Genomic DNA, 26,461 nt, shown 5'->3' on the forward strand with positions numbered 1-26,461 from the left:
CAGCGTGTTTAATGATTAGTTATTGTTGATTCTTAAAACTAGTATAATGTTCTAAACCTCGTCACTAGGTGATGCGGACCGCACCGGGTGACACCATCAGAGCGGGTGACACCAAAATGACTCTCTACAATTTTTCAATTTTTGTGCAGAAATGATGTACATGGAGTGACACCATGAGTTACCGCAGTGGATGTCACAAATCCTAGTGACGCCACTGAGAGAAAGAGAGAGAGAGACAGAGAGAGAGAGAGAAAATGTTATAGACCTTAGAAGTGTTCGTTAAAGTGGAAAATTGACAAGTGAACTGTCAATATGTTAAACAAATTTAATTGATTCAATACTCTCGAGATCAGGATGAATTTACACTTATTAAATATTGACTGAAACAAAAAATAAGAATAAGACAATTCCCGTATTTTGATAATTCAAAATGTTCCAGATATTTTAATTTGCACGTTCGATATTGTTTCTTCGGTCATTTTTTCTTAAAATATGCATTGAAATATATTATCATATATGCAGCATTTATTTCTAGAAAGTTTTTTTCTGTGTTGGAAAAATGAAGTAGAACCTCCTGTCACAAAAATGCGAAAAATAACAGCTCCTAAAAGAACACGCGTGAGCTGCTATCGGACTGTGCTAGTTTGAACTCATTAATTTTTTTTGGTTTTTAATATGTTTTTCAACCTGAAAGCACGTTCCCGTTTTAACGTGTTATTTTAACTTTTCAATAGTCACGACTCTATGGTCTTTAACTATGTAGCAGAATCAACAAAACCTACCGGTTGTGTAAAAATGCAACTAGCAATTTAATAACTTTAGTTATACAATTAAATTAAAGAGGAACTTTCAGCATTATAAATCAATGTTAAAATAATCTTAAAATTGCTTCAAATTTCTAAATTGCCACATTCTTGATTTATCACAATTGCATTGTCCAGAATATTTTAAGTAAACTAACAATATCTCAGATGAAAATATTATTCCAAAGTTAAAGAGCACTTTGTAATTCTAATCAATAATTTAAATAAATTAGTGTCTCAAATCAAATATAATCAAAACATTAAATACTTATGTATAGTGATATTAAAACAAGAACAATACTATGGAATAAGAAGATATGAAACAACTGTCTCTTAATATACATGTCCAAGAAATGATTGCAACTCTGTTTCAATTCATCCATGTGACTTTTATCAAAATATATGACTTATGTGGAAATAAAAACCACCTGCACAAGTCTCAACACTAAACAATCCGAACAGAAAATTATCCTAAATTGTTCAACATTTAAATTATTAATGGTTAATTAAAATCTAGAATAGACCTATACATAGCTCTCTATGAAAATGTATTACCAAAACGTTAAACACCGAATACACATAGACATGTCATAGTTAACAATATTGGAATTTTAGCTAAATCATAAAAGATTGATCACAGTATCTATCTTACCTAGAGGTTTTAGCAATTGAAAGGGTAAAAGTTATAATTTTACCATCAGGTCAGCCCGTATCGCAAGCATATGGCGAGTCAAGTGTCTTTACCCCAATAAATATAATTGTGTTGATGTGCCTTACAATTACAAACCAAATCAAATTAATATAATGAAGGTATGTTATGCAAACTTTTTACGCAATAGATTGTTTCGATAATGCATAATTATGAAATTATTTTCATATATATATATATATATATATATATATATATATATATATATATATATATATATATATATATATATATATATATATATATATATATATATATATATATATATATATATACACATTTTTGCGTCAGGGACTCATACTGGACAAAATTTATGCACACGTTTTGTTGCCGTGCGTATTTTTGACGCAAAGAATTAACATAATGCGATCAGGATTTATTTAATATCAAATGCTTTGGATGAGGGATGGCATCGTTTATGCTTCGAGCAATAGGCATAGTCTAGTTCCCTTGCTTCATATTCTCCCTGCGTTGCACTCCACTATTCGTATAGCAGAGTGCAACACATGAAGCATACAAAACAAGGAAACATACTAGCATAAGCTATGTTATGACGGACTAGCATCCCCTAATCTCCCGAGCTCTCACGCTGTTAGCAGCTCTCGCGTGATGCTTATCGTCAATAATTGTTGCACTAGAAAGTGATTATCAGATTAAAACAGCGCCGACTAAGAATCATTAGCAAATAAAGTGAAAGAAGCAGAACACAAAAGAGTAACTGTGGATCTAACTTTAATGAAGAATGGAGAAAATAATGTCCTTGACTGTAGTAAGGCACAGCCTTTAGGATTACCGGTGTGACTTGTGATCACATGATTGCGAAGAGTGCAAAATTAATTAATCATTTCGTGACTGGGATTAAAAATTTTACAAACTCATCTCTTGTTCGCCATAATATATCTGGAGAAAAAATTATTACCCAAGATCTTCTTTCACAACAGAGAAATCGGTACACTTGCCGAGACAAATGCGTTCTCTGGATTCCAAAATCAGGGGGTCAGTGCAGGTTTCGTTGGTTTTAACTTGCTGCAATAAAGGAAAGATTTTAAAGTTAAAGTGTAATTTATTAGAAAAAAAGATTAATCATTAGGCTTTTTGATTTTTGGATAAATGTGTTCTTGGACGAAGTACAATGAAACCGATGATTGTACAAATTATATGACATGCTGTAAATTAACTGCCATTTGGTTAAAAAGATTTATTTGGCTTTTACTATTGGCTCATATGTAATATGTTGGTCTATAAAAGTGCTAAAAATGAAAATAATCAGAATGTTAAACTAAAAGATAAAAACCTAATAATTTTGAATGGACAATGCATTTGTTTGTTAGTTGTGCACGAATGTTATTTGTACTTTTAGCGAGAGAGAGAGAGAATGTTGTGCACGTTGCAGTATCCTAGTTCAAGGTGAAAAAGTATGGGTGAGATGAAAATCTGTCAGTACGTTTTTGAACGCCACATTTTTTTTGGACCCCCAGTTCTGAACACAAGAAGTTTTTTGCCTTCAAGTTTACACCTTGGGGGATATACTGTATAAATTCTTATTCAACGATGTGCCAACAATCGTTGTCGATTGTTATAGGGAGCGGCAACGTGCTATTTGCATTTAAGTTTGAAAATGGAAAATATAATGCGAGTAGAAAATTAAAAGGGAAGAAACATATGCCACTATTACAAATCCTTATAGTTCATGTCTTTTATGGTAGACAGAAGTTATCAAAGGATTGTTAAGAATGATCACTGCGTCAGTTGAACCAATGTTACGATAAGATTAAAAAGAAAACAATATAAATCGAATGTAGCTTTTAAATTTAAATATACACTCGGGATTTCTAGTCCACGTTCCAAATTATAAAACACACCCTGATCAAAGAATCATACCTAAGAGTTTCCAATGTGCTTTCCATGTTTCCACGTTAGGTATTATTCTGAGGATTTAAAATTATACTTCTTACATTTCTTCTAAATAGAGAATTGGAGTTTTCGTGGCATTTTTCAAGTTTACATGATTCACTTTCAATATATAAATATAACTTAAAATGTATAATTTTATTCCTGTTCTTGTAATTATGCCGAAATGGTATTATTCCAAAGATCTCTATGTGTCCAAAATATAATATAACTTCCATTAAATTGCCTTTTAAATATAACATTGATATTCGTATTATTACGCCCCCACCTATATTGAGACCAAAGCGCTAAATTTCCATCCCGACATTAACCGAACTTAGTTTCAAATGGACATTTATGCCCTAGTATCCCAAGCATAATGTTAAATTCGCATTTTTACCGTTCTGGTCCAAACGTAATGTTAGCGCCTAATATACCCACATCGCACCCAAAAACTACTGATTCACTTTGATCATGGTGCGATCAACACTAAACTATGATGGCCTTAGTTCAAATAAGTATCCAGCAGTGAAGTACGAGAATTACTCGTGATAAAGTTTGCCTTCAAACACCTTTTGCCAGGGCTAATTGATTTCAAAGTACATTTTTGATGGAGTCTATTTCTGAAAAGAATGTTATCCAGTCAAAGATTAAGAAAAACCTTTAACTGTAGTCGACTAAGTAATAATCAAACCTAAATCCTGAAATAACCCTTGCTAGTGCTCTATTGCACGATATTTACCCTGCGCACCCGCCCCTCCTTTCCCATATTGTCTTGTATTATGAATCATATTGTACACGGCACATTTCACAGTAGTTGTAATTAGTATTTAATTTGATATATGGTATAACGGTACCAATTGCGCAAGTCCAGGTGGGCGGAGCTTAAGGTGTATGGAACATTGTATTCAGAATTAAAGAACAACACTAGATGTGATTGGTGCATTATGTAAGAGTTGTACTTTCTGTTTGGCTTAAAAAAATGTTGAGCCTCTTGGCAACATGTGAGTTTGTGTTAATTTCTATCTAGATCATATTTTGTATTTTTCATGATTTTTTTAAAATATGGTACACATAGCTGAAAATGTGCTTGTTGTGACTAGATAACTCTTACCCCTGTCTAGTTCCAGTAGAGTTATCTCTCTTAAATGCAATGGAGTACCTGGTTATGTCATTGTCAAATTGGCAATGTAGCATTGTTCTATATGACAGTGTGTGACATGCATGCCCAAGTAGGACAGAAAGTATATTTATTTCACAAAACATTAGCATTGAGGTATATGGAAAAACAATTGGTACCGTGATACCATATCATTCCTTATTATATTTTGTATTGGCCTCCACACCGCTCCGGTGGCCTAGTGGTTAGAGCGTACATCTCGGATATTGGAGGTCGTGGGTTATAACCCTAGCCAAGTCTTACCAAACGTTTATAAAATTTGTACTAACAACTGCCTCGCTTGGCGCATAGCCTTAAGAGGTTATAATTAGGACTGATCGGCATGGTGTCAGGGTGGGACATCATGCTAAATATATGCGGAATAATGGCCCAATGTTAGACATAACTTTAAACTGCCACACTGCAGACATAGTAGCGATATGAACTCGAATATTTCTGATTGTAAGACTATTATATTAATCATCTCATTCTTCTGGACAATGTTCAACATAAGTTATAAAAGTACTTTAATTCATGTCAATTTTCAGTTCACATGTGTAGTCATTCCATTTACTAAATTATAAACTCATTATGCATGTTTGGTATATAATAGGTTGCATAGTGTTCACACGAGCAGAAGATATTTATGTATTTGGTGCATTTATTTCTTCTACGTTTTTCATCAGGTCAGATTCAGCGCGTCTGGCATATCTGGTCATATTAGATCAATAAGTTCTTGCACCATTTTAAGCATTTCATATTCATTATCGTACGCCTCTTATCTAGCTGAGGGTTAGTTTGATCAAGAGTTCGTAGTTCACAACTATTCCTCTTTAATCATGATTAAACCCCTTTTCCTGCCAAGGCAGGTTCCCTTTTTAATATCAGACTGATTATTGTAATGTTTGGAATGGCTTTGATTTTTAGATCATAGGAAGACAAATAACATAATTACCTTTATGGTTAGAATAAAGTTCCTAATGACATATTAACTCTTAAGTGACTATAAAGCAAAGATCGTTGAAGACTTTTACCAAACTACCTATACTGAAGTGCTTATTTCTTTCAAATCTGAATGCAGATAGCTTGAAAACTAGTTCAGCTTTATAAATCTATTCACACGGAGGCCAGCAATACCAGCACTTGTCACCAGACGGTCAATTTCATTATACACGTGATACGAACTTTCATCACATTCAAACAAATGATTTTGATTAAGATCTTATGGAAATTGTACGAATGATTGAGGTAAGTCAATTATTGATTTTTTTGTTTGAAGAAGCATCATTCCTACTCAACGTAACATGAATAAGATTTTGAATCAGGTATCGGACAAACACGTAGATCTGACAACTGAAATTTTACAGCAAGTGTATCATTCGTGCAAATATTGTATTAGATTGTTTCAAGACAACCTTTTTGGGGCCCCGAGTGGCCGAGTGGTCTAAAGCGCTCTCCGTTACGGATCACTGCCATCTCACCTCTGTCTGCATGGGTTCGAGTCTCGGATTAGGCCAATGTGGATATGTGAGAAAGCTTGCCAGTAGCTTCTCGAGGGTCGGTGGTTCTTTCCGGGGATTTCCCGGGTTCTTCCTCCACCATTAATACTGGCCGCCATGTATAGCCTATCGTGTGCTGAAAAATGGCGTTAAACCCTACAACAACAACAACAACAACAACAAGACAACCTTTTTCATAATCACATATTGTTTTTGAAGCGAGAATGTCGACCATTTCAGTTTAATGAAACGCACGTTGCATAAATAAAGTTGTTTCTCAAGATATGAAACACAAATGCGCATTAAATATGTTAAGATAACAACGCACTCTAAATAAAAATCATACCCAGCAAAGAAGCAAGATTTAATGTTGAATGATTTTGTTAGCCTTGTATCATATTATTTGTTTCAGATAGCCCTACGTGGCTTTTAGAAAGTGTACAGCTTTGTGTTTTTAGTATTTCCTATTGTTGAAGTTAGATATTCAAATTATATATTCACTGCAAATATAAAATGCTCGTAAATTATTATTCTTGGACATAAACATTAATTAGGAATTATAGTGCATTTATAAAATGACATCTAGGGCCATATTAGTGACTAATCTGAAGATTGCTACTAGATCGTCATACTTCAGACTATTGTTACATTTGTACATTTAAAATTACAGGAATACCGACGATTGTAGCGATGGGTCTTTTTTCAAAGACCACTGAAATTTAATTAGAACATAATTCAAAGGACTGGCGATTTAAATTTTGGACTATTCAGGATTTAGTTTGCAGTACTCCAATTTTTTTTAAAGTTTCACCTTCTATTTTTGAGAAACAAATTATCTGTTAATTTCACAAAACTATTTGAATTCCACTATTTTCTATTACTTAGCTTAAGACCATGGAGTACTAATATTCGGTACTACGTTCTTTGCATCTAAGTAAATTACTGAAAGCTTTTGCATCAGTAGCAGACCTTTTTTTAAAGACGTACTTTGCTAAAGTTTATTTTTCAAATATTTAAAGCAAAAATCGTTATCACGTGAAATGTTTTAAAGAATGGATTGGAGCTTTACTTGATGACAGAAAATAACATTAAGATTAAGACGTATATGTTCATATAGTTTCTGGTGAACTTAGGTGTCAGCGTCTTGTTGTAAATGCGTTTTTTCATGAAATATATAGCAAATGTAAACAATATTAACATTACGAATGACAATCAAATATTTGAAAGAAAAAAAAGATCTGATACAGTTGAAACTAATACATTTCCAGCTACACACATCTTTGATTAGTTTACATAAATGCTTTCAAGTCCCAATTGATTTTCTGCATTTTAACATGTATTCCCTGTAAATAGAAACTAAACTATTAAATGCCATTTCAAGACTTCTCTAATTTATGGGCTTCTACATGCTGTCACCAATTTTGTTAACAATAATTCACTTAAGTCTTTAAATGTGCATAAATATGTTGTCAAGTTATCTCAAGCATTGTTCTGAAGAAAACAAATGGTGTTTTCGTTCGTCCATATTTTCCCAAGATTTTATCAGCCACAACAATGATTAAAAGTCTGAACATTTATATTTTTCTGTACTTTTATATAATTGTTATCAGTTGTATCATTTTGAAGCTCACAAACTAAAATCAATTTTCCTGCAATGGCATTTATATTGTTTTTTATGAGTTTTCATGTAAAATGCATTACTGGTATTATTATTTTTTAGACGAATGCGTTCCAAGTTTAAATATATTCGTCTCATTATTATTCTTTTAATTCGATCAGCATATTTGTTATTGTCGTTATAGTCAACTAGTACAGCATTATGTTTTCTTTGACATTCTTCCTATATAACGTTACATTGCGTTCATCAACAAGATCAAAAATAGTCCAGAAAGGCCAATATTGAGAACACATGATTTTGAAACGTTTTCTCTAAGATCTATTGATGCCATACTCTTATCTCAAACACATGTTTACAAGAAAGAATTTATTCAGAATATGTATAGTCACGGTTACCTGACATGTACTTTTATACAATTTTCATTAATTCAATACACTTACTCACATACACAAATATGTGTGTATGTCCGTGTGTGTTTATATTACAGCTTTGTGCATTGCATAATGCTTGTTGTGATATTGTGTTTTCTCTGTGATACATCAATTAATCCAGAAGGTTAGAGCGTCCGCCTCGGATGCAGGAGGTTGTGGGTTTGATCTTCGGCCGAGTCATACCAGAGACTTACAACATTGGTACTAACAGCTGACTCTCTGGGCATTGATCATTAAGATGTTAGTATTAGGACTGGTAGGCCTGGTGTCAGGATAATGTGCCCCCGTGCTAAACATCACTATAAACTGGCACATTGCAGACATCGTAGAGATATGACTGAACAATTGTTAAAGCTACGTTAAAAATCAAAATCTCATCACACACCACATCAATAAATATATTTCTCTACATTTTTTCTCTCAATTCTGATTTTCTTATGTTGTAAGCTTGTGTTGATAGCTGTGAGCAGTTGTTTCTGAGGAGTTGTCAAAACCAGTTAATTTTTGTTCAATTTGGTCTACGATATAACTTGCTCCATTCATTTCCCTGATCGCTTTGCTCCTTATTTTATTGTTTTGATCCCTGTTTACCGTGTTTCTGAAATCATCTTCTTTCACACGAATGTGTATTTTGCATATTTTGTGTATTTAGTGCCCAGCCTACCATTAGTAACACAGAGTTACGAATTACGTGACTGTATTATTTGTCTTTTTCGTTAACCGATAGTTATATGTTTAACCTTTCAGAACATCTTCACTTCTTACACCTATGTCCTATTTCGGTTTTCCTTTCTTAGATTAAAAATTATCTTCTAATGTCAGCTGTCCGTTCAATCTGTCTAATACAATAAGAAACGAAATGATAACTCATGTGTTAAAGTCAAAGTCTTGACACATTTCATTGCATCTTATACAACTATTGGAAATCGTATGTGTTTAAACGTATATAATGAACACCTGTATTTGCAATTGATTTCCGAATGCATATGCATATTGTTAGGTGTCATTTATTATGCTATTCACTGCGTTCGTTCTCATCCAACTGTGTTTTGAGACAGCTTCATTACATGGTTGTCATTCACTAATTATATATCTCCATAATATTTTCGTAACATTTTATCCGTTCAATTTTTGCACCTTTCATCTCACTTAACCTGCTTTGTACATGATTCAGGTACTCAAAAAAACCACATATTTTTATATTGCAAGTGTTGCTTTACACGATCTTAGATTTGGACAGTGTTTGTTTTCGCCTCTGCTCCTTTGCTTGCTTGGTCCCTATTATTTGAACTAGACCACGGTTTGAAACTATGAGGCTTTTACGCATTTGTTTGTAATGTATCATTGCTAATGCATTATTGTCAATTTTCTCCGATGTTCGTTGTAATCAAAACATTTTCATCTAAAGTAAGCTTAATAGCTCAGTTTGTTCTGCTCTTTACGCTTTCGGTTCTTCTTGGGCTGCAATACTATTTGAAAAACCACTTTGAGCAGAAAGTTTAATCTGGGTATTATTAGTGTATATGTAATATCCAACAGACCTTGTTTCAAATCTTAATATGTGCGTTATACATGTAATTTGTTTTATATTCTTGATGTAATAGAAACCATATATTACTCATTGTAAAGACAAGTTTAGACCTATGATACAATCTGAGCATTACCTACCTAAACGAAACCAAAACCATCAGAAAAAGATAATATTGTAAACACTATATTTAAGTAGATGATTGCAAATAATTCACTTTTAACGTTTTCCAATTAGATATAAACCTTTACTTTGACATCTTTCTACCTATTTTCTAAAATCAATATGCATTTAAGTTTTCAAACATATTTGTGTTGTTATGACATAACGTTTATACATTGTATTGTATTTACTATTCGAATGTTCTTTAATCAGTTTTTAGTTAAAGATGGCTTACGGAAAACGTAGCATTAAATAAAAACGTCAATCAAAATATCACACAAACATGATCGTTACAATAAGGAAAGTGTGATTTTCCTTGATAAAGTATGTATCCTGTATGAAAATGGTATTGGTTTAGTGTGGCAATATGGTTCTGTTGCACATGGTCACACCATTATTGATCATTATAAGCTTAAAATACATTGAACAATACGAAGCAAATTTCAACAGTTGAGTAGGCAAATTTCATTTTCACTCGGAATTGCATCACACATTTAAGGGATAAATCTGCTTTAGTTGGATAACTTTATTCCAGTTGCGAGACCGGTTTATGTCTACAGTATTTTGTGAATAGAGTTGGTATGATTCACTTGTGTAGATTAGCATTTAAACCCAGCTTTTGTATAGAGTGTATACCTTTTAAAAGGTATACCGCCCCCTTTACCCGGCCCCACAAACTCGCTATCAACCTAGCAATATCTTTAGCTGAAGTTCTTTTTCTTGTGTTTGTCTCGGGGTTTTATGCCACTTTCATTTCATGATATGTTTTTACGAAACATCACAATCCATTGTGACGGTAAATTATTCAGACAGACAAGACTAATTTCCCCCAATGGACAGTTTTGTCTTGCAACGTTAAGCTCCACCCACTTGGTTACTGTTGCTGGGGCTGACAAACGGTCCTCAAAATGACATATTCAGTAGCATGATCAATAAATTCATTCAAAATAATCATGGAACTAAAATTTTATCACCTGATTCTGACTGCAAGAGTATTTCAGAATGTGTAGAAAACGGGCGTAATCAACTATGTACGAATATTAAAGCTCATGAAGTTATCATTTTTGATGGCATTCCATAAGGGTATCACTGATAAACCAGAGAATTTAAATTATATCTCATCCATACAAAACAATTATGTATCATAATCTTTTGGAAAAGAGAAAAAAAGTAAATGCTCAATGAAATAAACAACTGCAGAGACGTAAATTTGAGTATATTGGCATCCGCTTTCACCTACGTTCGCTAATTAGTGTAAAGCGTCTGATCTAAATTCCTTGACACCATAATATTTTGCAGCAGGTGTTATAAAATTAAGAATTTGTAGGAGACGAGTTGTGAATGAAGTCAGTATGAAAAAACTGCAATAACTGGTAGACAAAATAAATATTTTACTATGTTTACTTTCTCATAAAATTAATATATAAAAATCTCCAAAATTGAATTATTGTTTTAAACATATTTGAATTAAACCTTTAAACAAAATTAAGTTGAAGATCTACAATTCTAGTATTTGTATTGCAACTTTTTGCAAGCACACTACATAATGTCCTAAGTTTAAGCAGCTTTGAGTATTTATATATGAAATATGATCATAATTAATGTATTATGTACTAAAGCATGTACTATGCAAACTTATCGGCTAAATAAGGTTGTTCACTTTGTTTTCCATTGTTTCATAATAAGTTCACATTGTTTCATTCCTAATTTGCCACATGTTAAAAATATGTTAAATGTAGTCAAGCGTAGATTCGTGCTTGTTAGCGGATATCAATGCATAATTACGTAGTGAATTCGAAGCCTAATTTTGATTGGTCAAACATAATAATGCTCGCGGTTTTGGTTGACAGGTCAGAACTAACCATTATATTTTGTTACTAGAGTCGATACAATTTGTATTGGCAAACAAATCACTCTGGAATTGGGAGTTTAAAAAGGTTTCCTACGATAACAACCAAGAAATAAACTGAACATTGCAGAATAATTGAATGGGCTTATTTGGATCAATCAGAATCACATAAAGTGATATGTAACACTTTTAATATGAATAAAATAAAACTATACTGTACATATTATAGGAAAACTGTACTGACTATATCATAAGATTATATCATGATATTTAATCTAGCATATAACCCTCTGTTAAATAGTATTAGAAAACAACATGCAAACGCAAATCTCATGATTTAAAAACACTCTTTTTATACCTTAATATCTACAATTTGTATTTCTCATATTAACTCCGTTTGCCTTTACTGTTTTGACTGGAGAATAATAATGTCTTATAAACAATTTCTGCCGTAAATCCATTTGTTGCTTAGAACTTTATTACATGTTGTGTTTATGTACCTGAAACAGTACAAGCACGTATGAAAACGGACGTATTGAAATCATTTTCTTATAGTTTATTCCATATGTCATCCACATCACGCATTTCCATCCCTTATATATCAGTTTATAAGCTATACAAATTCCTACATTTTACAAATCCATTTAATTAATCACCAATCAAGTCCTAATCTCAGTTTTATTTTGTCAGTGATACCGAAAGCATTTATATCATACCTTACATACAAATAGTACATCCTGTGATAAATTTTCGAACAAGAACGCAGTCAAGAATGCGATGATTACATTACAAAAATCATTAAATTGATCTCGAAAACCTGGATTTTGCGATCAAAAATTTTCTCATCTACCCATGTAATTTGGGAAATAAATATAATGTCAACTTATCCTTCCATACTCTCCCTGACTCAAATACAAAGTCGGCGCATGCACTAATTGTTGAGTAGGATTACGCCTTGAGGAACCGCTCACCAAGTTTTCATCTCATTCCTTTCCATCCCATACGTATAAATTTTGACATTATCAGCTTTCGCCGTTTTCATTAAGATTGAGCACACGGGGATCATTAAATGAAAATGCTTAAAATATGAGGGGAAAACAATTAGGTAAAATGGAATGAAATGAACATGCGATGGTTTATAAGGTATTTGTGTCTTTAATTTTTGGTAATGAAATATCTTGACAACAAGCATTAATGTGAATTTATACCAGACTTATTGTTAATGTTACTAAGAAATTCCCACGTTTTGATCTTAATATCGTTGTCAATTGAAACAAGACTTTCCAGCGTCGTTACTGTTGTAGATTGCATTGGAAAATGGAACTGCCCATTGAAACAATAACCAACGACGCATGCTCTACCCTTGATGAATTTCGGATTTTTCGGAATGTATTGTTTCTGAAAATTGTGGGACATTTTCCTTACTTATCCATTTGAATTGTATGACTGTTGATCATTTAGATGACTTCATGTATTTTCCTTCATACATTTGTTTCATGTTTTCCATGGCTACATTCCTTAAGTTTGATCACTAAGTATTTTTGAAACTTCTCATCGTTTTTAAATTTTCTGATTTTCAATATGTTGTTTTTCTGGATATGTGCAAATGAACATCCTTTCAATTATGCTGGGTAAAAACCATACTTTTGAACATTAAGACCTGGTGGATACATTTGCGCTGGATATGTTGGGTAGAATCTAACATGAACAGAATTATATCAACTACCCAATTTGAACAATTTATTGCAGGTAGGATACTAGAATAGGCGTTTCATTAGCAGGCCTGTTTACGTTAAACCACTGGTATTAACGTGTTCGGATTGCAATTATTTTGCTCCACGCATTTGTCATAGGGTTCTTGTTACTGTTACTAAGAAGATCCTTATTTACAATGTAATCGTTGTCATGAGGGACAGGGCCCTAGACGTCGTTTTTGTTGTAGCCTACATTTGAAAGTGCCACAGTCTATATAAATATTATAAATATTACCATACGATGCAAACGTTACCCTAAATTAATTTTATATGTTGTTTGAAATTATTTGTTTGAAAAATCTTAAGACCTTTTTCATGATTACACATTTGAATTTTAAACATTATCGGCTGTGGAACATTTAGATGACTTCAAGAAATTTCCTTTATGCACTATTTTCCCCTTTTCTCAATCTATATTTCTTCGCAAGGTATATTTGAGACTTCTCATAGAATTTCAAATGTATGATTGCAATATGTGTATGATAGTTATAACTATATGCAAAAGAACATACTTTCAAACAGTAGAAAGAGAAATATAGAGTGCGATAGAAAGAGTGCGCGAGAGAGAAATAGCTAGTTCAGACAACATATGCGTTATACCATTGTCTCGAAGTAATATCTTTACACATTGTATGGTATTGTTTCTGTCAATATGATTGTCTTAGTTTTCTGGTATAGGATTATTTTCAAATTTTGGATGATGATCTCACTTTGCATTTGTCTCGAAATTTATAATGGAAGATGAAAACATTTTTATTGCAAACTTTGTTTCTTGTTTCCAAGGTGACAAAATAAATTTTACATCAGGACTGAATATATCGATTTCTAACACATAAGAAATATAATAACCTAAATGCTGATATCTTGGCATGAAATTTCATACGAAGAATGATAGATGTAATAATATAATATAAAAGGAATTAGTGTATTAAATGCTGCCATTTTCATACACGTTTTTATTCTATCAGACAGCAAAGCTGTAATCGATTATTAAAAGGAAAAATGTTAAAGGGGCATACAGATCCACGGTTAAATTATTTGCATATGTACTAGTCTTTAACAAATATAAGAAAGGCACAATAATGGAGAATTATACATATTAATATATATATATATATATATATATATATATATATATATATATATATATATATATATATATATATATATATATATATCATGCATTTAACATGTAAAATGCCGTTTATGCAGGATATAAACAATAAGCGCTTGTTTAAGAGTTATTTCTCTTACACCATTTTGTATTGACGCGTCTTGATGGTGGTAATTACAAATCATGCATTCATCTTATATATATAGTGTTACTGTTACTAAAAGGTTCCTTACTTTTGATCTTATCAACTTTGTCATTAGAGACATGTCCATTCAACGTGGTTCTTGCTATACATAACATTTCAAAGTGTTACTGTCTATACAAATATTACCAACTGATGCAAACTATACTCCTACTAAATTAGGAACTTTGTTACGAAAAAATTGTTTACATTTAGAACATTGTCCTTGATTACCGATTTGAGCTTTAATGGATACGATTTTCAAATCACTTGCACTACCTATTATACCTTTATTTCATTTTATCTTAGCTACATTTCTCACTTTTAATTACGAAACATATATATGATTGCTCATTATTTATGAAGTTTATGATTTTCAATATATTTATTATATTTTCGACTATATTTAAATTAATTTACTTTCTAAAGGAGAGAGAAACCTAGTTCAAAAACGAATGCAAGATACTATATATAATGATTTGAAAGCAACGGCTTATGTTTTGTCCAGCATAAAATTCTCAAAAGTCTGTATCACATTGTTTCCAAGATTCACTGTGTCTTTAAATTTGTGCCTATGAACATGTGTGTCCTTAAAAAATCGGAATGATAAGTGTACTATACATTTAATACCCAATTCAAACGGAAGAAAAGGTTATCTTTCATTGCAATAATTTTGTTTTAGAGAACAAGTAATATCAATGTATGTGGGTTATCATTTCCTTTATCAGTGCTCCATTATTCGAGAGTTTCATACTGCACGTATTATTAGTAAATAAATGAAAATTTAAACAATTTTTGGTCACAGTAAATACGTACAACTTAACTGAGGGTCCGAATTCCGTTTGATTAATGAGATTTGTAACAATTACGAAAGTTAACAACCTAAATGGTGATATCAGCAAGATTGAAATGCATAGAGCGAAAGATAACTGGAAATAAAATATTACAAATTAATATAAAACTGAATAAAGGTCATATGGAATGATATCAGTTTTTCTTAATGCAAAGACATATTCATTATCAAATATAAGAAATACACACCAACGGCTAAGCATATTGCCGTCATTTCACAATGAGCATTTGTGGTAGAGTTCTTAGTACTGTTACTAAGAAGTTCCTTAGCTACGACTTTATCATCGTTGTCAATGGATACCAGGTTTTGTCAACGTTGGTTTGGTTGTAGATTACATTTGTAAGTGTTACAGCCTATATACATATTACCTTCCGATTTCAATCAAGCTCGTAATACATTTCGGATGTTTCTTAAATCAATTGTTCGTAAATATATTTTAGAGCAGTCTCCGTGACTTTCCATTCGAATTGTATACAGTATGAGGTTTGGATCATTTAGATTACTACTCGACATTTGTTTGCAAATAAGCATGATGCTTGACAATGCATTTTAACTTAATACCATGGTTATTGAAACAATAACTGAACTTTACACATCCATAATATGTTCTATTTGTAATCATACTATTTTATTTTTTCTTTAATTGCTTTCTTCACTCTCGGTGTGAGATATTCTTTACAGTGTCTTTGATATATTCAGTCTACGTTTCTGAAAAACGTGATTATTTGGTGTCTATATGCACTATAAATATTTTGAAACAATATGTATGAAAAAAAAATTCTAAGATGAACATAGCTGTTTTCCTCCTTTAAGTAATCTATATTCAAGCTGCTTTTCATTCTCTTGATGAACTTCATTGTTATTTGTGTGATCGTTGTGAGTCGGAATATATTTTAAGGTTTAATATTGTTAATGATATAACACATTTAAGTTGACAACTGATAAAGTGAACGTTTTTACAAATGCTGTGAAATAGAATGAGGAGGATTTTCGTTACAGCTATCGTGGTCTTTTAGTATGTCATGTAACGAATGTAATATACTTCTAAAAAGGAGATCTGAAAGAAAAGACATTAAGTTTTATGACATCAAAATACGTTTCCAAAAAATAAATATTTCTTTTACAAAATATTAAAGATTAACAAATAGATAAGAGCTAACTGTATGATTTCAAGATGTAATGTTCTCTTACATAGAACCACTTGCATTGACCATTAGTTGAGAGATTTTCCTGCATATATACTTCTAATACCACACATTAATTTGTGCTTGAAAGAGGTTTCTGAGCAGGTACTTCCACCCAAGAAGTACTGCACGCAGAAACAATTGAAACGAACCAGATTCTAAACAATATTAAAGATGAACAGGTTTTTTGTAAATATAATACTGAGAAAATTTAATGTAATGCATTTGATACATATTGGAAATGAAAATGGACAACGAATATACAAGAAAATGTAACATAGCAAAGACATACTTCACGCTCAAGCATGTTCAATAACAACGAACAATAAGGGATGACTTTTGTAAGAGCATTCCTCGTATATTGGGTGCATCTAGGATTGTTAAGATATGCACGAAAAGGACTTTATTTAAGACCGTGAGTTAGTGCCTATATTTGTCACAAAGAACGCGACAGCATGAAAGCATAATTGAAAAGTGTTATTGTTTAACACCAGTTAAAGCCACGATTGCTGCTGAAGAAAGTTCTGTTTAAACTTAGTACTTGAATTAAAGACCGATAGACCGATGTGATGAACCTGGATGAAATGTCCAAAGATCTAAAATGGGGAAACTTTTAAATAGCAAGGAATGCTCGCGAACTCGCTTCACGTACAAATGAATGAACTGACTGTTTAATAATAGTGTCAGTGAACAAACAAAGTAATACAAAACTTAAATAATATACATATATCCATTCTTTACATTATATATATATATATATATATATATATATATATATATATATATATATATATATATATATATATACCCGACGATTTTGAAAATGCCATAAAACTTGTCAAATGTTTGACTTGAAAATCCTTTGATTGTTGCACAAAGTTAGTACAGTTGGCTTTTTATTTGAACTTTTTTTTACATGGTGATGATCATTATGATTAAAAAGCATGTATTATAAATATTGAGCACGGGATCACTAAAAGATAATAATCTAAGAAAGAAAAGCAATGACTTAATAAGCGTGCAAGAAATGAAGATCCACCAAAACTTTAAACTTTAAACTTTGGTTGATGACAACGGCAAAGAAGAAATGAAGGCAATTGCATTACCTCGTTGCAATGGAAGAGATATATTTAGTACAAGTGTTCTTCAAAGCTATAGAAAAATAAAAAAGAGTGATCGCTAAATTATAACAACTAACACTGTATAACATTCAATAATTTCATCTCGAATGACAACACATGTCTGGTAACATAGAAGGTTGGATATATTAACATCGTTATTAAATCTATGTGGTCAATTAAGCCAAACCAGTATTTATATAAATGCAATACAACATACCTGGATTTTGCAACATATGTACTGTATTCCCATTCTAATTTAATAAAGACATTACTAATGAAAGCATGTTAATATCTTTTTCTTCTTCAGATGGTTGTTTTAATTAAGGACCGCAGCTCTGAACGTTGTTGCTACTCGACCTTAACCATTTTTCAAATAAATATTTTACATTCGTAAATATTTAAACAGGCCCGTGTTGAAAAGTCACAATCGATTACTGTTGCTACAAAACTATGGTTTTAAAACTTCTTACTGCATATTATGTCTAATAAATGCGTCCAATAAAGTTCTGAAAAGAAAGATTTATATCAAGTATCCAACTTGCAAATGTATTTCATGTAGAATGCAGATAATATGTGTTTTGCGTTTTTTCGTAAACAATTGGTACTGAGCATTTAAGTGTCTGGATTGAGGTCATTATATGCCATGGATTCATGCTAGAGTCATTTCTACTGTTGCTAAGAACATTGCTGCCTATGGAAATATTACACTCCGATACAAACTATAATCTTACCAAATTAAGGATATATTATGAACGAAATGTTTGAATTTAGCACATTGTCCTTGATTATGAATTTGAATTGTGATCTTTGAATCAGTCAAACCTCTGAATTGAGTTTCCTTAATACCTTTGTTACGTATTCTCTTTAGCTACCTTTTTCACCTTAAATTGCAAATTAAATATATGATATTGTTCATCATTGTTGATGTTTATGATAGTTTTATACATTTATGATATTTTCGAGTAAATTCCAATAAATGTACCCTGAAACAGTAGAGAGAAACTTAGTTCAAACAATATATTGGTGATACCGTATTTAATGATGTAAGTGCAACCGCTCATCTCTGTCCCAAATACAACTTTTCAAAAGCCTTATCACATTCTTTCTCTGAATATTCGTTGTTATGTCTTTGCGTTTTTGTCTGTGATAATTTGAGTCATAATAATGTTGGGCTGGGAAGTTTTCATGTATTTCCCGTTTCATAATGAAAACACTATAATTTTATTTCAAAATGAATGTTTCACAGATCAATGAATACTTTATTCGTACATGTCCGTGGTTGATTGTTTGGGAATGTATTACTAAATATATTATGTATAAATAAGTGTTAATTCAAATTCTTTAGGTCACAGTTAAATATGTAAATCTATTACGAAAGGTAATGACCTAAATGCTGATTTCAGCAAGATCAAAATGCTTAAAGTGAATGACAGTTGAAAAAGATCTAGAACAGATGTGTGCTTTCCATTTAGCCTTTTGCATACGTATTTGTAGTTTCTCAGATATCTTAAATGCAATATGTCCCAAAGGTCTGAACGAAAAACTGTGTTGAAGCCAGACGTATTCAAGGCAGTGCTAATTTTATATGAAGTACATATTGTTTTACAAATTTAAAAAATACACACTGATGGAGAAGTACATGCAGACAATTGAAACTGCGCATTGTTACTGTTACTAAGACGTTCCTTAGTTACGATTTTATCATCGTTGTCATTTACTATTGTTTATCTTGTTGATTACATTTGAAAGTGGTCCTGCTTATAGAAATATTGCATTCCAATGCAACCGATAATGTAATAAATTTAAAAACAAAATGAATGACTTGTTTACTTTTTTTTTATTACCCATTTCAATGTTAGAGGGTATTGGCCCCATATGGCTTATGGGACTTTATGGAATTTCGTTAATGTCTTTTTTCAATGTTCTCTTTAGTTACCTTTGTCACTTTTTATTGCGAAATATATATGAGTTTGTAAATCATTTCAGAAGTGTATGATTTTCAATATATGTATCATGTTTTCGACTATACTCAAATGAATATACTCTCAAACAATAGAGAGAAACCTAGTTCAAACAAGATATGCGTGGTACCATATATAATGATTTAAAAGAAACTTCTCATCTTTGTTCGAAATAAAACTCTTCAAACGCCGTATCATATTCTTTCTTTGAAGAGTCGTTCTTATGTATTTTCGTTGTGAACATTTAAGTCCTCAAAATGTTGGAATGATAAGTTCACTTAATATTTTTTCTCCAAGTTATAGTGAAGAAAATATATTTGTTATTGCAATATTTATGCTTCCGAGATTAACTAATACAACTTTGCGTACATGATCCCCTCATTCATTCGTGTTTGTTACTGAACTTAGCAGTTGAAAATAAGTCATAACATAATTTTAATTTTAATCAACGATTCTAATGCTGATGGATCACACAGCTTTTATGGATTATGAAAGGTAATAACCTAAATGGCGATATCAGTAGGATGAAAATGCATAAAATGAATGATAGTTGTAACAATCTAAAACAACTTAGTGCTTTGCGTACTTCCTTATTCGTTCGCGTTGCTAGTCTCCCAGACACATTAAACACAGATAAAATGATGTTCTACAAGGACAACTTTATAAAGGCCAAACTATTTCACTTAGAACGGTAAGATATAAAGGAAAATTTATGTAGTCGTCTAAATGATCATAACAACAAACGTGTTAAAATTGCAATGGTAAGTAACGCAAACTGCGCAAAAATCTTTTAGGGACAATTCGTTCAAACACCATTAGAAATTCATTACGAGTATAGCTCACGTGGTCTCTTTTCAAAATGATGATACATTCACAGCTAATGCACTTCTTAGTAACACTAACAAGATACCTACCATAAATACACGGCGTGAAAGTACGGCATTATACTTCTAATTTGTGTGTATTTCTTATATTTGATAATGAAAATTGATTCGAGATACAAATAGCTTTGCCGGAAATTCAGATGGTCTTGATACAAATTTACACTTATCAATCCAGATATCGTTCACTTAATGCGTTGTCATCATGCTGATATCGTCATGATCCCTTTTAATCAATCGGAATAAGAATTTTCCGTCAAGATTTACTTTTTTAGTGGTACCGAACTTTTTAGAATTATCACTTATTTACAAATATTATCGGAAACAAAAATGTCGAATTCAAAAAAACTTTTCCAACAATTATAAATTGGGAGATAAATGTAAAGACTGCAAAAATTTTATTCAAGCATTATCAGGACTCAAATTTCCATAGACAAAAAGGACATCCGTACAAATATTTAAATAATAATATGAGATAAAATACGAGCAGTTGCTTTAAATTTTTATATTACGCATATCTTGTTTGAACTAGAACTCTCGCTACTGTTTGAGAAAATATTCATTTGAATATAGTCGAAACGGTCATATATATATATATATAGAGAGAGAGAGAGAGAGAGAGAGAGAGAAACAGGCTTATGACATCAGAAATGATGAACTAGAATTATCGCTACTGTTTGAGAGTATATTCATTTCAATATGGTCGAAATATTATATACATTATATATATATATATATATATATATATATATATATATATATATATATATATATATATATATATATATATTGAATCTCATGACATCATAAATGATGAACATTCTAACATTTAGTTCGTGAGTTAAAGTGTGAAAAGAAGCTAAGAATACATAATACTAAGGTTATTAAGAAAATGCCATGCTGTCGTGTAAGTGATGCAATGATGCTTGTTGTTCCATATTAGTTAAAAATACCACATTTCGGATATGTACACATTTAAGGTCATTTTATAAGATTCGTATTTTAATCAAATATTTACTAATTGCACAACTTTCATCGGCTGCAATGTTAGTTTTAATTGCTGTTACACATGGACAACTTTCGGTTACTTTTGTGTGCTGTCACGTAATATGTGAATACGATATGCACTAGATCACGATTTTAAGTTAAGACCCTTTAAACCATGTCTTTGTAATCTTAGTTGCACCCAAAAAGCATCGAATACATTGATATTAGTCGTTCCACAATATTTTATGTTTTTGAAAATGTTTTCGATTAAAAGTTTTTGTTTTGACCTTGTCCTTTCTATTTCGGTTATCTATAAAATCCATTAACTTAAATCTTCTAATGTATTCGTTTCCCTACAAACGTGTTTCGTCTGATATATCGTTAATAATTTGGATCGTCGCAGTGGCTTGCGCATGCACCAACTGCTTGTCGAGACTACTTGTAGATAAACCTCTATCCAACATGAAGTTAGTAATGTGTATTACTAGTATATATGTACACAAATATTATGATCTAAAACGTATATTTGGCATTGCTACCCAACAAAAACTGTATTCATCTCTTATTTCGTCAGATCGTAGCATTTACGTTTTAGTTCAGTGATTATTTATTATTGTTTTAAACAAAAGAGATCATTTAGGTCCAAGAGACATGTGTATGCCATAATAATTAATGCCAATTAACGCGCAATACCTTTTAAAAGTAAATATATAACGCGTACTGCATCTTTAAGGGACCACGATGGTTTTAACAGCAAATCACCCCATACAGATATGTAGGATTAATACAAATATTCAGTTATCAATTTTCTACATTTTCAGAAATGTTTGTGATTAATCGGCATTCATGTCAACAAATATATGTTTATTGTTTTGCTCTAATGTTTCGCATTCTATTTTGTTTAATATTTTGGATAATCTTTATTTAGTTTTACAATGATCTGTGGATTACAAATACGGTTAGAATGCCAGCAAACAATAATCTTTATATCTCATAAACATTATCGTTACAATATTGATTTTCGCTAAAGTAAACCTTGGGAACGAGATTTAAAGTAACACTGTCGTAATAAATGCTTCCAGAATAAAATGTTGGGAAACCAATAAAGATCAAACCAATAGCAAATAACGTTAAAGGAAGTAATAAGAAGCGCCTAAAATAGTGATTGATTCGCGGAGGAAAGCAGAGATGAATATATTACAGAATTGTATAGATTTTCTTGGACATTTTGTCTGAAGAAATAGTTGCTTTGTTGTTTTGATACATTTGTATAGCATAGGGCCACCAAACGATCAAAATAATTCGAAATTCTAAACTTTAGAAGCAATGTGAAGTACGAAGGTAATTTCTCAAAAGAAGCTAAAAACAACTAACAATTTTGTGTGTTATACCGAGTTGCTATATTCGAACAAATAACATTTATTTGATAAATCATATACTTTGATAGATCATAAGATTAGTGTTCACATGTAGACATATAATGCCCATCTTCAACGTACTTTGTGTTAGTACGTTTTCAGCAGTATTCCACCCAGCACGTTTTGCGAATGTAAAATAAAAATAATTATAAACCAGATTTGAACACATAATAAGGAGAAACATAAATATTGCATTTGACAGACAATGGAACTTGAAATGAAACAGGAATCCCTACAATGCCAAGACCACATACAAGCTTGAATCATAACACCTTGGAAAAAAATACATTTTTAGTTTTAAGACGTGAGGAATGCAGTTTTGCTTTTGAGGCATACATTTGCAATACGTTTTTGAATGGTTAATCAATTGAAATCGTGATTTGGTGCATATACTATTCACAAACAATTATCTAACGCATTCCCTATGCGTGATATTATACCATCGCCGTAGGCATCAAAGAAACATCTTTAAAAAGTCTTTAATGTGTTGGTTAGTTTTAACATCCAAACATATACTAAATCATTTCGTACCAAAGGGACATTTAAATGTGAGATTTGTTTAATTTCTGAGAAAGTATATGTTGGCCGCTGAAACATTAATACAACTATATGTACTCTCCGTTACACCTTTTGTGTGTTTGTATTCATAGTGGTTATATTTTTCTTTAGACCCGATCTTTACTACTAATGTGCGATATGTTTCATACTTCTCATTGCAATAAAGCTTCTTACGACTCATTTGGTATACAGTCTAATATTTATAATTTTCCATTATAGTGCCTTACTTATATTTGTTATATAATAATTAATCCCAATAAACAATTTTTCTATCGTAAATCCGTATGCCTATTTATACATCTTTCCTTTAAGGAATGAATTACAACCTTAGATATCTGACAAAATACACACGCGTATAAAAAGACAGTATTCAATGCACTAATATATGTTCGATTATCTAAACTATATTTTCGGTATGCATTGCCTTCCCTAGATATCAACATTAAGGTTATTACCTTTCCTAAATGTTCCAAATCTATATATTCAATCAGCATTCTAGTCATCCATTACATTTTATTTTGTCACTGTGGAAACATGAAACAAAATTTGTAATAAAAACATTATACGTTATAAATTGGGATACAATTGTACAGTCAGTTTATCATTCAATATTTGAAACAGCAAATACTCATATACAAGAAAACTAAGAAAATATGCTTAAAGAAAGAATGCAATAAAACGTAAAAAGAGATATCCGTGAGGCAAAAGATAGTCTAATGGTGTTAATCATTATATAGGTTATCACGCATAAGTTATCTAAACATGGTCTCTCTCTCGCTCGTTTTCTCTCTCCGTTTTGAAAGCATATAAAACAAAAAATTGCAATTATAAATGTTAAACACGATGATAAGTTTCAATATACCTCGTGATGAAAATGAGAACACTAGCTTTAGAAAACGTGAAAATAGTGCATAAAGGAAATTTCTTGCAGTAAGCAAGTGATCAAAAGTCCATCATGTTTACAATTTAAAAAGATAATCATAGAACGAAGTATTACAATTTTTTCAAACAATTCATTACGACAAAAAATCATTAGAAATTACATTAAGGACATAGATTGCCACATAGGGTAACATTTCCAAATGCTGTGACACTTTCAAATGTAATCTACAGCAAAAACGATTTCTAATGCCCCGCCTCCTTTGACACAATGACATCGTAGCTTAGGAACTTCTTAGTAACAGTCAAACGAACCCAATGAACTGCGCAATATGACTGCAGTCAGGACACATTGGTTTAAGATAGCAGAAAAACATGTTAAGTAAATGCTTATTGTCTGTATCCTACCTACTGGAAACTGTGCAAGTTGAGCACTTGATATATATCTGTTAATTTTAAGTCATAAAACGACGGATTAATAGCTTACAATGCGTAATACAAAGTTTCAGAATTAGCCATTGATATATTCATGCGTAATAAAATCCTTTGTGAAAATATTCAAACGTAGTCACAAGGCCGTTTAAATATTCTGTTTGTAATAAGAAACATCTGCTCAAACCAAGAACAGATGTTTAGATAAGTAGCGCTTTAACATGATTTAATACATTGATTAGTAACAATGGTTACTTCCCCATCATACAATTCTAGCATATATATCTGGCCATTCAAGACGTAACGTTTCAATGTATACGCATTATTAGTTCTTACATTGTTGCCATCTATCATTTTACCATTAGTTTTTGGGGATAACACTGGTAGCAATAATCCCTAATCAAAAAATAACTAGCTATAATAATAACCATAATGTAATCTTCGTCTTAGTTCTTTACCGAACGTAACCTGTTTAATGGAATGATTGTCCTTCAATGCTTTCACTACTACACTATTGTTGATTTATTTTTAATTCCGAGATCAATTTGTTAGTAAAATGTTTCTGACTAATATAACCACCTGATCACAATTTCAAATGACCAGCCTTTTATGAGCTTCTTAGCAAACCTACGTCCACCCAACTTATACAACACAAGTGTATTAATATTACAAGTATCGTTTTCATGTAGGATAGTAGAAGTAAAGGATCTCTATGATCTTTACCCGTTAGAGATTTCTGGTCCATTTCTAGTTACATCACATTCATTCTGCATATTTCTCTTCGATAACCATCGTTATTTTAGTTACTTGCATGGTTTATCCTTCATTATCCGTATTGTTTCCATTCTCTACATTTGCAAAACATGCTAGTAGAGAATACTTATAATAAACCATCTTTGGAAAAGTAAGCATATTCTGGATATTTCACGTTTACATCTGAACGCAAATCTTGTCATCGAAATATCAATATATGAACTATTATCTAATAAAGGTTATTACAACTCATTTATACATATTTTATATTGTGTTCTGCTCATGTATGCGTCTTTAATTTATATATATGTATATATGGGTGTGTGTGTGTGTGTGTCTTTGTGTGCATGTTTTTATGTGTGTGTGTCTAAATGTATATATGTATGTATGTAGGTATGTCAATATTTAACAGGAGTTTTTCTCGTTACCAATATATACGCCTAAAGTGTTCGTAACAGAAAGAAAATGCAAGGAAACAAAATATTAACTTGAAAGAAAGAATTGAAAATGAACAGAAAGATATATGCTTGTTTTTAGTTAATTATATAGTGTTATATGTTCATTCGTCTTTTTTTAATTACTTTTGGGTTTATATAAATTATATTGCTAATTGCCGCAAAAATGAAAATATTAACAATGATCAACTTAAGAGACCAATGATCAGCAAGATAATCTAATGACAAATCGTTTCAAACAATAGACCTAATCGATAAATTTTAAATCTGTATGATTTATTT

At 31.4% G+C, this 26,461-nt stretch overlaps 1 long non-coding RNA gene across 1 annotated transcript in view; it reads left to right on the forward strand.

Annotated features, from left to right (window-relative positions):
* Positions 1-4,940: 4,940 nt before the first annotated feature.
* LOC149795801 (uncharacterized) overlaps positions 4,941-26,461 on the forward strand; it is a 92,829-nt gene continuing 71,308 nt past the window's right edge. The window contains exon 1 of the long non-coding RNA XR_016422414.1: positions 4,941-5,809. This is a non-coding gene — a long non-coding RNA (uncharacterized LOC149795801). The remainder of the gene's footprint in view (positions 5,810-26,461) is intronic.

This window comes from Sinohyriopsis cumingii, chromosome 7 (genome assembly GCF_028554795.1).
Source record: "Sinohyriopsis cumingii isolate HCF-2022 chromosome 7, ASM2855479v2, whole genome shotgun sequence".
Classification (NCBI taxonomy): domain Eukaryota; kingdom Metazoa; phylum Mollusca; class Bivalvia; order Unionida; family Unionidae; genus Sinohyriopsis; species Sinohyriopsis cumingii.